We start from the raw sequence: 13,363 nt of genomic DNA, 5'->3' as shown, positions 1-13,363 counted from the left end.
CTCTTCTTTCTCATTTGAAAAGTATTAGGGTGAAATTTAATGAGATTCACTAACTCAATAAGTATTTCCGTTCTCTCAATCCAGATAAGATTTAATGTAAAACACACAATTTGAGACAAATATAATAGTGATGTTTCAATGCAAAATTCATTTATGATTTTTACCGTTTCACATATTTCTTGTTAAATTTAATGATTTTTTCTGTTGAGTTTAAATTAAAAAAAAAAAAAGAAATCCACCGTGAAGTTGTTTCACGGAAGGATACGTAAAATTCCATGAGATGTGTATGCATGATTTTCGGTTGATCTGATTTGATCGGTTGGTTGATGTAATCTGTTTAAATTTGTATTTATATATATATATGCTGAAATAAAAAGAAGGGATTATTTCTTCTCTCTAAAAAAGGGCACGCCTCTTCAAAATAGCAAAACAGAGGCAGTTCATATGCTTGCTCTGTTTTGCTGCCCTCTCTCTCCTCAACTTTTTCTCTCTAAGTTTTCTCATTCACAGAGCCTCCTTTGAAGCTTATTCGCTTTCGATCAATAAGTGGTATCAGAGCGGTTATCTTAAGGTACCGGTAAACCAATATACCCTCAAAAAATCCAATGACATCCACTGGAACAACACCCCATCCACACTTCAATGGAGAAAACTACCATGTATGGGCAATCAAAATGAGAGCCCATCTGAAAGCCTTAAGTCTGTGGGATGTTATTCTGGATCACAGTGATCCTCCTCCACTAGGGGACATTGCCACTATAAATCAAATCAGAAGACACGAGGAAGATAAAGCCAAGAAACTACAGGCAATTGCTTGCCTTTTCTCGGCCGTCTCGGATAGGGTATTTTCAAGGATTATGAACTTTGAATCACCAAAGGCTGCTTGGGAGAAACTTAAGAAAGAGTTCGATGGGGGAGTTAGAAGCAGGATGGTAAAAATCTTGAGACTGAAGAGTGAGTTTGCATTACTCAGAATGCAGGAAAATGAATCAGTGAAAGACTATGCATCCAAACTCTCGGATGTGGTAAACAAAATGAGACTGCTTGGGGAGGATTTTATCAGCTTGCACGCCAAATTCGAGTCTAAAATCTCAGCCTTGGAGGGGCTAGCAGATATAGAGTCTATCTCCTCGGCTGAGCTGATAAACAAGCTTCAATCCAGTGAGCAACGTGTAAATATGCATGTTCGACAACATACTGAGGGAGCCTTAATTTCAACTCAGATCAAAGGCAGCTCTTCAACACAGAATCAAGGAAGAAAGAGTGGATGGAATCAAACTGGAAACTAGAATTCTAGTAAACAAAGGAAATATTCTGAGTGCAGTATATGTTCCTTGACAAATCACTCAGAAAATGAGTGCTGGTACAAGGGAAAGAAAACCGTTCGGTGCAATTTTTGCAAAAGGCTTGGTCACAAGGAAAAATTCTGTAGACAGAAACAGAAGCAGGAAGGATCACGACTAAAGCAGAAACAACTGCAAGCCAATATCACCAAGGTGTCCTGTGAGCCAAGTGACACAATTCTCGTTGCGCTAAGTAAGCCGCCAGTGGAGGATGATACTCTCTGGGTGGTGGACAGTGGATGCACCTCCCACATGTGCAAGGATGAGGGCTTATTCGTATCACTTGACAGAACAATCACAGATCAGGTCCGACTTGGGAATGGTATGCTGGAAACCATCAAGGGCAAAGGCAACATAGCCATTGAAACCAAGGAAGGCAGGAAGCTTATCACTGATGTAAATTTTGTTCCTACCCTCTCACAGAATCTACTGAGTGTGAATCAGACGACTGATCGAGGCTACTCGGTCGGATTCAAGGATAACTGCTGCAGGATATATGATCCTAAGGATCGCTTGATTGCTTTCATCCAAAAGAAGAATCAAGTCCACTCCTTGAAACTCAAAGAAGTAGTTGAGAGGGCCAGTGTTGCCTCTGTAACTGAAGGTGAGATTTGGCACAGGCGCCTTGGGCATTTTCATACGGCTGGGCTACAACAACTACAGAAGGGAGGCCTAACCAAGGACTTCCCAAATATTACAGTCACTAGGAAAGTATGTGGTGCATGTCAGATGGGGAAAATTGCAAGAAATTCATTTCCTTCGCAAGCAGATTGGAGAGCAAAAGAGAAGCTAGCACTTATCCATTCTGACATTTGTGGTCTAATGACAGAAAACTCCATGAGTGGTTGCAGGTATTTTGGCTTGTTCATAGTTGATTTTTCCAAGATGATTTGGGTTTGTTTCCTGCAGAATAAAGCTCAAATTTTAGGTGAATTCAAGAAGTTCAAGGCTATTGTAGAGAAGGAAAGTGGCAGTGTACTGAGGTGCCTAAGGATAGATAATGGGCTTGAATTCAATTCCAGCCAATTCAATGATTTCTGTTCTAAAAATGGGATCAAAAGGCAGCTCACGGCACCATATTCTCCTCAACAAAATGGTATCTCGGAGAGGAAGAACAGAACCATTGTGGAAATGGCAAGAAGCATGCTTGCTGACAAGCACCTGCCTAAAGCCTTGTGGGTTGAGGCAATGAACACTGCTGTGTTCCTGCTCAACATGCTGCCTACAAAGGCTGTAAAGCAGATGACACCGGCGGAGGTCTGGAGTGGCATCAAACTATCAACTAAGTATCTAAAGGTGTTTGGATTCGTGTGCTACTGCCATGTCTCGAATGACAGGAGATCCAAGCTAGAAATGAAGGCTGAATTAGGAGTATTTTTGGGATATAGTACTGAAGCAAAAGCATATAAAATTCTAAACCTGAAAACCAACAAGCTTATGATTCGAAGAAATGTAACGGTGGATGAAAACAGCTACTGGAATTGGGAGAAGCAGAAAGTCGAACCAGACTGTGTCACAGTTGAAGAAGGAAAGAGATCAATGACAGTAATAAACCCAACTCAGAGTGATGAAGAAGATGAAGAAGATGAAGAAGGTGAAGCAGAAGAGAGAATAAAAATGAAAAGTCTAACTGACATCTATGAGAGGTGCAGCTTTGCCTCAAAAGAACCTTTTCTCTGTTGAGGAAGCACTTCAGCAGCAAGAGTGGAGACTTTCCATGGAAGAGGAAATCAGGATGATTGACAAAAACAATACTTGGTCTCTGGTAAAATCAAGTATAAACAAAAAACCTATTGGAGTAAAGTGGGTGTTCAAAGTGAAACTCAATCCAGACGGAACAACAAACAAGCATAAGGCACGACTTGTGGTAAAAGGGTACTCCCAGCTTCTAGGAATCGACTACACAGAGACCTTTGCTCCTGTGGCCAGATATGGAACAATTAGACTCATTCTGGCCATAGTAGCTCAGTTTAGTTGGAGTGTGATGCATTTGTATGTGAAATCGGCCTTCTTGAATGGCAAGCTGAATGAAGAAATTTATGTTGAGCAGCCACCAGTGTTCATTCAACCTGAAAAGGAGAGACACGTCTATCTTCTTCACAAGGCCCTATACGGCCTCAAACAAGCTCCACGAGCCTGGTATGATAAGTTAAATACATACTTACTCCACTGTGGGTTTGAGAGGAGCATGACAAAAAATACACTGTATGTGAATAGAGATGAAGACAGTCTTATCACTGCAGTATATGTTGATGATATACTTGTGATAGGCAGCAACAAAAGGAAAATGATAGAGTTCAAGCTGAAATTGGAAAAGGAATTTGAGATGTCTGATCTTGGGGAGGCTACCTACTTCTTGGGAATGGAGATTCATCAAAGCAACCTGGGTATTTTTCTTTCACAAGGCAAGTATGCCAAAGAAATTCTAAATAAATTCAACATGAATCACTGTAAATCAGTATCTACACCACTGGTGTCCAACCTAAAATTGTCAAAGGATGAGAAAGGTAGCAAAGTTGAAGAGGGGAATTATAGAAGTCTGATTAGGAGCCTTCTGTATCTCACAGCTACCAGACCAGACATTTTGTTTGCAGTAAGTTTACTTTCAAGATACATGGCTTCACCGAGGGAATCACACTTACAAGCTGCTAAACATGTGCTGAGGTACTTGAAAGGAACCTGGAACTTTGGTGTTCAATTCAAAGCAAGAACTGAGGTTGGATTAATCGACTACAGTGACAGTGATTGGACAGGAAGCGTGGAAGATGCATGTAGCACCACTGGGTACTTGTTCAAAATAGGCTCCGGTGTTTTTTCATGGGCATCTAAGAAACAGGATACTGTGGCTCAGTCCACAGCTGAGGCTGAGTATGTAGCCGCAGCTACAGCAACTAACCAAGTAATTTGGTTGAGGAAGGTGTTCAATGATGTAAAGCTGGACAAACAAACACCTACAGTGTTGTATGTAGACAACAAGTCTGCAATAGCCATTGCGAAAAATCTTCTAATGCACGGGAGAACTAAACATATCAACGTTAAGTATCATGCTATACTTGAGGCTGAGAGGAATCAAGAAATAAAGTTGATACATTGCTCCACTGATAATCAGCTTGCAGACATTCTAACCAAGGCCCTATCTAAAGCTAAATTTGAGGAATTGCGGGAAAAGGTGGGGATTGGTGAAAAAAGTCATTAAGGGGGAGTGTTAAATTTAATGATTTTTTCTGTTGAGTTTAAATTAAAAAAAAAAGGAAATCCACAGTGAAGCTGTTTCACGGAAGGATACGTAAAATTCCATGCGATGTGTATGCATGATTTTCGGTCAATCTGATTTGATCGGTTGGTTGATGTAATCTGTTTAAATTTGTATTTCTATATATATATATGCTGAAATAAAGAGAAGAGATTACTTCTTCTCTCCAAAAAAGGGCACGCCTATTCAAAACAGCAAAACAGAGGCAGTTGCATAAGCTTGCTCTGTTTTGCTGCCCTCTCTCTCCTCAACTTTCTCTCTCTAAGTTTTCTCATTCACAGAGCCTCTTTTGAAGCTTATTCGCTTTCAATCAACATTTCTGATCAGATTTCTGAATTCTCTTGAATATCATATACAATCCTCAAATGTATATCCACATACTCTCGAAAGAACACATATATACTCTCAAATGTCAATCATAGCCTCAAAACATGAGTATATAACTACATACACACAAAAGATCACATATACACTCGAAATGCCATTTCTAAGGTTTCATTGCGCAATGTTGTTTATGTCGTCATCAAGGAGAGATGAAATGGATTCCCCTATCGCATGGATAACATACACACACACAAAATCTCACAATAGTCACAGCAGGTACATTTGCTAGGTGACTCACACTCATAAACACATGTTCACGTCTAGATTAGGTTTCAAACTCTATCCATGTATAGGTTCACCATGCCCGATGAACTTCAGTCACACAAACACACTCCCTTCCTCAATTAAGGCAAAACGAAAAGGGCATTCAGGGTCCATATCTTAATCACTCGCATTCTCTCATTTCTGATTATTTGTTTTACTTTCATTCTATTTTCTCTGAAATTTTATTTAATTGATTGATTCACAACCGTAATCATTCATTTTCCTTTCTATTTTTTATTTCCTTATATTATTTTATTTTCTTTTTCAACTTTCCACTTAATTAGGAATTTTTTTAATTTTAAATTTATTTCTCATCATAGTCCAAGTATTCTTCAATTTTTGGGGCTGGATTCGTCTCCTCAAATTTTCAATAGCTTAGGTTCATTGGTTATAGATTTAAGTTTTGTTCTTCATCAAAAATCTGGTCAAGGGTGAATCCAGTCTCCATTCATGAGAAAGACCCACGACTTCCACTAGTGGGTCGGTTTTCCATTCCCGAGGAAGGCTCATCGATTCCCGCGCGAGTAGGTGGCCAGGCCGAGCTCGCACGACCAGCTCGACACTCGACCACCACTCCCTCGTTGCTCAACAGCCACCTAAACACAAAAAATATTTTACCTTTTTGACGTGGGCAATTTAGCCTTGGTTTGGCTCTTGGTGGTTTCCTCTCAGCCACCTCGCAGCTTCCTTGCTTGCTTGCAATTGGAATGATGATTTCATGCCTTATAAAATAGAAAGAGATAGAAAGGAAAATAGGTGAAGAAAAGACGAAAAATATGAACCTTTACCTCGCTTGCCTCGGTCTCCGCCATCACACGGCGTCTCGGGTCGTTTCCTGTTCCTCCTTCTTTTTGGCTCAACTTCCACACTCTTCCGCCTCCGTCTCTCTCCTTTTTTCTTTTCTCTGTTGCGGTGGCCATTCTCGGCTCCCCTCTTCCTTCTCACTCGGCCACTCCTCTCTTCTTTTCTCTTCTTTTTTTTCTCTTTCCTCTTCTCCTTTTCTGGTCTCCCTCTTTTTTTCCTCTTTTTCTTCCTTCCTCTCGGCTTCCCCTGCGTGACAGTCTCCTATCTTCTCTCACCCGACTGGCTCACCTCTTTCTTTCTTCCTCTCTCTTTTTCGGCTACTCACCCAAATGAAGAGAAACCCTAAACTTTTCTTTTTTATAACCGTCTTCCTCAACCGTTAGATCTCACTGACTCAATCTGGGTTGTTCGTTTTCTATTAAATCTTAGTCATTCGATCTTCTCAGATGGTTCGATACGGACCATCCATTCCCTTTTTTTTACCCCCTTCTATTTCTATTTATTTATATTTTTACCCCCCTTTTTCCTTACTTATTTTCATTTAAGTTCTTAAAATTAATTAAACCCCTAAAATTCTTAAAACTCTTTCATTTAAATATAATTCCCAATTATTTATTTATTTTTCACAAATAAAAGGGGTGGATGTTACAAGAAACACAAATGGAATATCAAAAATTACATGAATTTGAGAGATGCGTAAAAGTGAAAAAGCTACGTGAAGGTGACATTAAAAATAAAAATAAAAACAATATGGTTTTGGTGGTGTTGTTTGAAACTGAAGCAACTATTTGGTTGATGATGTAAGGTGAAAAACATAGGTGGAAGAGGAGAGCAAGTTTAAATGATATGAGTGAAGTTTATGAGGTTTTGTAAAGAGAGTTAAAGGAAAAAAAAATTGGTTTGGGAGGATATAATGCCTAATAAGAGGATCTGTGAAGGACAAGATTGGTGCTTGGACTTTATGTCTGTAAAAAATTTATCAATTGTAGAGGTTGTGCAACAACCCTGCCAATCCCAATGAGTAACCCTATATTGAAACTTTCATAATTTAGGTAGTAGAGCTACAGTAATCTGAGCACACTCATTTATCCTCAATTTTATTAATTAGTATTAAGAAGTTATATGCTGAAATAAATTAAATTTAAAGTATGTTTTAATATCACAAAGGTGGAAGTAATCATGCAAGAGGGCTTCGCTTGATGTGGAAGGAGTATATATACATACATGTAAATTCTATCTCCCAACACCATACTGGTGCATTTATCCACGGGATAATAAAGGTGGAGTAAAGGTTTGTTGGGGTCTAGAGGTGGTCAAAGATGTGTCACAAATATCAAACATGGGAGCTTATTCACATGCTAAAATTTGAGTCCAAAATGTTGTGATTGATAAAGGTTGGTCAAAAATGACATATTGTGCATATTGAATAACTCTGATATATTTTTGGGGTTTTATTTACATGATTCATGATACAATAGATTCACATGAAGCAATTAATGACAAGGGGAGGATTTAATTCAGGAAAGGTTAGATAGATTACTAACTCCATCTAAATTGTTTCACCTTCACTCGAATGGTGTAGTTTGTAATTTGTTGAGTTATGAAATAGGCCATACTCCTATAATTTGCAATATTATAGCTCAACAACCAAGAATGAGAACTCGATATAAAAGGTTTAGGTTTGATTCTTGTGGCTAAAGAAAGTAGATGCTAAAGAATCATAATCAAAGCATGGAGCTTAGCTTTGTCTATAGAGGGTAGTAGTTCTGAAAAGAAAACTAAAAGTTATGTTAATGCTTCTGAAAAAATGGGATAACATTATGGTAAATAATCTAAAAGCACATATAAATGAAATATAGAACTACATAAATGAGTCGAAAAGAAGGATGAGTCTAGGCCAAAAACATGGCTACTACATGTAAAAGAAAATTCTCGTAACAAACACGTTTATTATGTATGTAGAAGATTTCTCAGTCATGTCAAGATAAAGAGAAATGGAGGGGAAATTCACGGAGCGAAAATATAAATTGACACCATCAATTTGACATTTCTTTTTTGATAAATAATACTTTAGTTTTTGATTAGGCAAAGAGTGCAGAAATGCTCCATCTATTTTAAATCCTTAAAAGACTATAAGCGGGCATCTAGTCGATCCATAATACATATAAGTTATCAATATTTTTCTCAAAAGGAGTGTAGAAAAAATCAAGGAACATTTTTTAACTTCAGGTGGTAGAAGATTATTCTAACTATCAAGACCCAATAATTCTAGGTGGGATAGTAGCTGTTATTTTTAATTCATTAATGGACAAAGTAATTAAAAGGATAGAGAGATGGAAGCTGAATATATTTTATTTGACAGGTCGAGAAATCTTACTTAAAATTGTGGTACAAACAATCCCAATATATGAAATGAATATCTTTAAACTCTTAAGTAGTTGTATTACCAACTAGAGAGAATAATATCATAGCTTTTATGGGGTTAGGAGGGAGATTGAAAAATTTATTAGTTGGTTTAGTCCATTCTTATGGAAACAAGTCTACAAGTAAATTGGAGTTTAAAGACTTCCACAGTTTTAACTTAGTAAATGCTTGCTAAATAGCCATAACGGGTTTTAAATAGTTACGACTCTTTTTTTAAGCTTTTATACCTTCGATACTTTTAAACCTGATGATATCCTATTAGCTTCCATGGATAACTAACCTTTCTATAAATGGAGAAACATATTAGCATAAAAAAGCCTGATAAATAAGAATTAAATAGTGAACTAGTAACGAACATAATAGTAGTGGATAGAAAAAAGAGAGAAAAACCCCATGGTTCACATCCCACTAGAGTTTGAGTTGATATGCATAAACTATCCAACATCGAACACCCTTTTAATACAAGACAAAGAGTAGTAGATTTCTAATGAGAAAATCACTTGGGCTTATTCGATTGATGGGTCATATACAACTAAAATGAGTATTATATTGCAGAAAGTCAAATAAAGGGCCTTAACATCATAGGAGTACATTATTCATTGGAAGAGTCTTTGACATAATCCAAATTTACCTACGGTACGACACTTAGTATGGAGATTGTGTCAGAAAATATGTTGGTAAGGAGCAAATTGATCCATAAAGGTATGTTGGTAAGGAGCAAATTGATCCATAAAGGAGTCCTCATTAATACATTGTACCCTATGTATGGGGATGTTGAAAAATTTGTAGAGCTCTTATTTAAAGATTACCAATATGTACGGATCATTTGACACATATGCTCTTTCTAAGGTAATCTTGTTCTCTCTTAAATTTAATACATTGATTAATAGTGGGTTATTTAATTTGAGATAAATGGAAAGTTATATTTATATTAATATTGTGTGATATTTTGTATGGGATAGAATATATGAATTCACCAAAATAAGTGATGAAACAAACTTGATATAAAAATTACATAAATTACTCTTTGAGATCATTTATGTGACAATCAGTCATACTAGTAGATAAGGGGAGAGTGACGAAAACTAATTCTTAGATGGCTCCCCTATCCACATAGCCATCTAAGAATTAGTTTTGTATGGGATAGAATATATGAATTCACCAAAATAAGTGATGAAACTAACTTGATATAAAAATTACATAAATTACTCTTTGAGATCATTTATGTGACAATCAGTCATACTAGTAGATAAGGGGAGAGTGAAGAAAACTAATTCTTAGATGGCTCCCCTATCCACATAGCCCTTATAAGTTTAACTTTAATGCTTTGATGGGGTCAGAAGATAAATAAAGTTGGGCATCATATGTAGAGATTGTTAGGGTGGGTCAATTTTGTAAGTATTAAAAGAATCATAATCCTAAGGTAGGTAGAAATGGTAGAAATCTGTACATTAGTGTATAGGACAAAGATGTGATTGAGTGTGATTCAATAACTAATTATTAAGGGGGACTCTCAAATTGTTATCAACTCACTAAGATCAATTATTCTAGCATTCTTTAATATCAAGTTTATTAATAAATAGGATGCTTTATGTTAGACTTAAATAGTAAAAAATTCATTGTATTATTGTAACTTTTTTATTTAAGCATTTAAACTATTTTTTTAGTTCTATTTAAGCCTTTAACATTTAAAATTTTTTTAAATAAACACTTAAAATTAACTTATATTAACTAACCATTAATCAATGTCATATGTGTAGGCCACATGGCATTAATTAGCCATATATTGATGAATGAAACTTTTTTCCACGTCATCCTCCAACTTTACTACTTTTGCGAGACAAGTCTTCCCTTTTGCTTATAAGGTCGGTGGTCACCATTGCCAACGACCATCATTTCTTACCGCCTCCTCTACCGTCAAAAGTTGTCTCCAACAACTCAACCCTCACCACATGCCTCTATCATGCCCAACTTGGTCCCTTATCTCTCACTTGTTCTAGAACCTTCCTTGGTCAGTCTCTTTTATTTCCATCTGCACTCTATGCACTTCTACTCTTTTTTGTCTTCCCCAATCTCTCTCTCCTTTAACCTTCATCATCTTTTGACTTTAAGCTTCCATTTAGAGATAAACCCTTCATTTCTAGAGGAAATATAGATATAAAAAGTTGATAATAACTTTTGTGACTATACCAAAGATCTAAATTTTGATAAACTGCATAACCAATGAAGATGCTAGATTTAATTTTTACCATTGATTACAAACGGTCTTTACAAATAAAATGACTAATATAAAAATTAAGAGGCAATGAGAATATCGAAATTGATGGGGTTTCTATATAAATCTCCTCAGATGTCTAAAATTGGTTGTTCGATGATGTGAAGAGTAGCAATAATGGTCATGTTGTGTTCATGTTCAGACTTGAGAACCTTACGAATTATCTCTTGAACAAGATGGAGATTGTTGTCATATGCTGATAAGAATGGTGTCGTATTGTGGTAGCAGAGCTCATATATGTTCAAGATTAATGGGATGGAGTAGAAGAAGATGAGGAAGAGCTTTTTGTAGGATTGAAGGAGCATTGACCAACAATTAATTAAAAAAAAATTAATTTTGAGTGTTTATTTAAAAAGATTTAAATATATATAAGACTTAAAATAAGAAAAAAGTAACATAATAAAGTTTTAATCTATTTTTGACATCTCAGAGTATGTAATTTTACAGGACAATGATCCAAAGAAAGAGGCTATAATGTACTTAATAGATCTATGGTTGTCTATAAACCTCCTAGTTGTTTACTTTTACTGAATATGCAGGATTATGTTTCTTATGATGATTTTGTTTTTAAAAAATCTTTCTAGATAGTTTGATTAATTCACTTTAATAATTTAATTTACTTTTTCTCTTGAAATCTTTCCATATTGAAGACGTTCTTCTTGTTTCTCATTAGTATCTTCTAGAATTTGTTTTAACCAGACTACTTGTGTGACGCCACAAGTTGTTGCTACGTTGTCAGCTTCAGCTGATGATAACACCACTACACTCTGCTTTTTTGATGACCATGACTAAAGACCAGATCCAAGTGAAAAAACATATCCTGATGTATTTTTCATGTCATCAATACATCCGACTCAATCACTATCTATATAATCGATTCATTTTAAGTTTTCCACTAGTTTATACCATATATCATAATCTGTTGTACCTTTAATATACCTTAGCACTCTCTTTACAATAGTGGAGTTTAATTGACTCAGGCTGTTCATGAATCTTGATAATAGACTAGCAGCAAACATGACATCTAGTTGTGTTGTAGTTAGATATAATAAACTTCCAACTAAACTCCTATAGGTGGTTTCATTTGTCCTCTTTGCTCTATCGTATTTTTTCAACTTTTCATTAACCATTAGAGGAGTTGTAACTAACTTATAATCTTAAATATTAAATTTCTTCAAGATATTTTATGTATATTTTTTCTATAATATAAAAATGTCTGTATCATCTTGGCATACTTCTATACCCAAAAAATAATGCAGTAAGCCAAGATCACTCATCTTATATGTCTCTATCATATCTTTTTTAAATTCTCTGAGCATTGTCTCATTATTGCTTATGTAAATTAAATCATCAACATATAATGAGATAATTAGAATAACAGTACCTCTTTTTTTAACATATAAAGTCAGCTCACTTTTGTTTTTTTTTTTAAATTCTTTCTGCGTGTAGTACTTGTTAATCTCATTATACCATACTCTTGGTGCTTGCTTTAGGTCATATAACACTTTCTTTAGTTTGTATACTTTGTTCTCTCCCCCTTCAACTAGAAATCCTTCTAGTTGTTCAGCATAAATTTCTTCGTTAAGATAACCATTCAAGAAGGCTGATTTGATATCAAGTTGATACAATCACCACCCTTTTTGAGCTGCTAAAGTAATAACAATTTTAATTTTCTCTAGTTTTGTTGTAGGAGCATAAATCTCATAATAGTCTATCTCATACTTTTACTTAAATCTTTTTTCCACGAGTCTTACTTTATACTTCTAAACTGAGCTATTTGGATTCAATTTTGTCTTATAAATCCATTTAACACCAATCACTTCACGATTTTCTGGTCGATCTACTAGCTCTCAAGTATTGTTTTTCTCTATCATGTGGATTTCATCTTCAATGGCTTTTACCCAATTTTTTTATTTATCAGCTTCTTCAAAACTTTGTGGCTTAACTATCAAGAAGTTACATGACTAATAAATTTTTGCTAGACTTCTTACTCTTCTTAGAGCTGATTCTCGAGTAGTCAACTATTCTCTGGCATTTCTACTAAAACTCGAGCTTGAACTTGGACTAGAAGGTGAGCTTGAACTAGACTCATTTTGTCTTGTAGTGCTATCTTGAGTAGTTTGTCATCTTAATAAGGTAATAGTTGGTGATGACTGATTTTCTTGAACCTTATGTTCTTTCCAATTCCAGGAAGCATTCTCATTGAACACGACATCTCTATTGATCATCAGTTTTTTTCTTCTCTAAATTGTTCACCTTGTAACCTTTTGTACCATCAACATAGCCTGCAAAAATACATCTTTCACTTTTATTATTAAATTCTGATTTATTTTTGATTAGTACATAAATATAATATACATAACCAAAAATCTTCATATGACCAATTAATGGCTTGATCCCACTCCATGCTTCAATTAGAGTTTGATTCAGAATAGATTTTAACGGACTCTTGTTTAAGATATAAATTGCTGTATTTATTGGTTTTGCCCAAAAAGTGTTAGACATATTTTTCTCTTTTAGTATCAACCTATCCATCTCGACAATTGTGCGATTCCTTCTTTCAGTAATACTATTTTATTGAGGAGTATATATTGCTATAAATTATCTCTGAATACT

The sequence above is a fragment of the Carica papaya genome, chromosome 4 (genome assembly GCF_054855325.1).
Source record: "Carica papaya isolate Zhongbai chromosome 4, ASM5485532v1, whole genome shotgun sequence".
NCBI lineage: Eukaryota > Viridiplantae > Streptophyta > Magnoliopsida > Brassicales > Caricaceae > Carica > Carica papaya.
Note: the sequence above shows the minus strand (reverse complement) of the source record.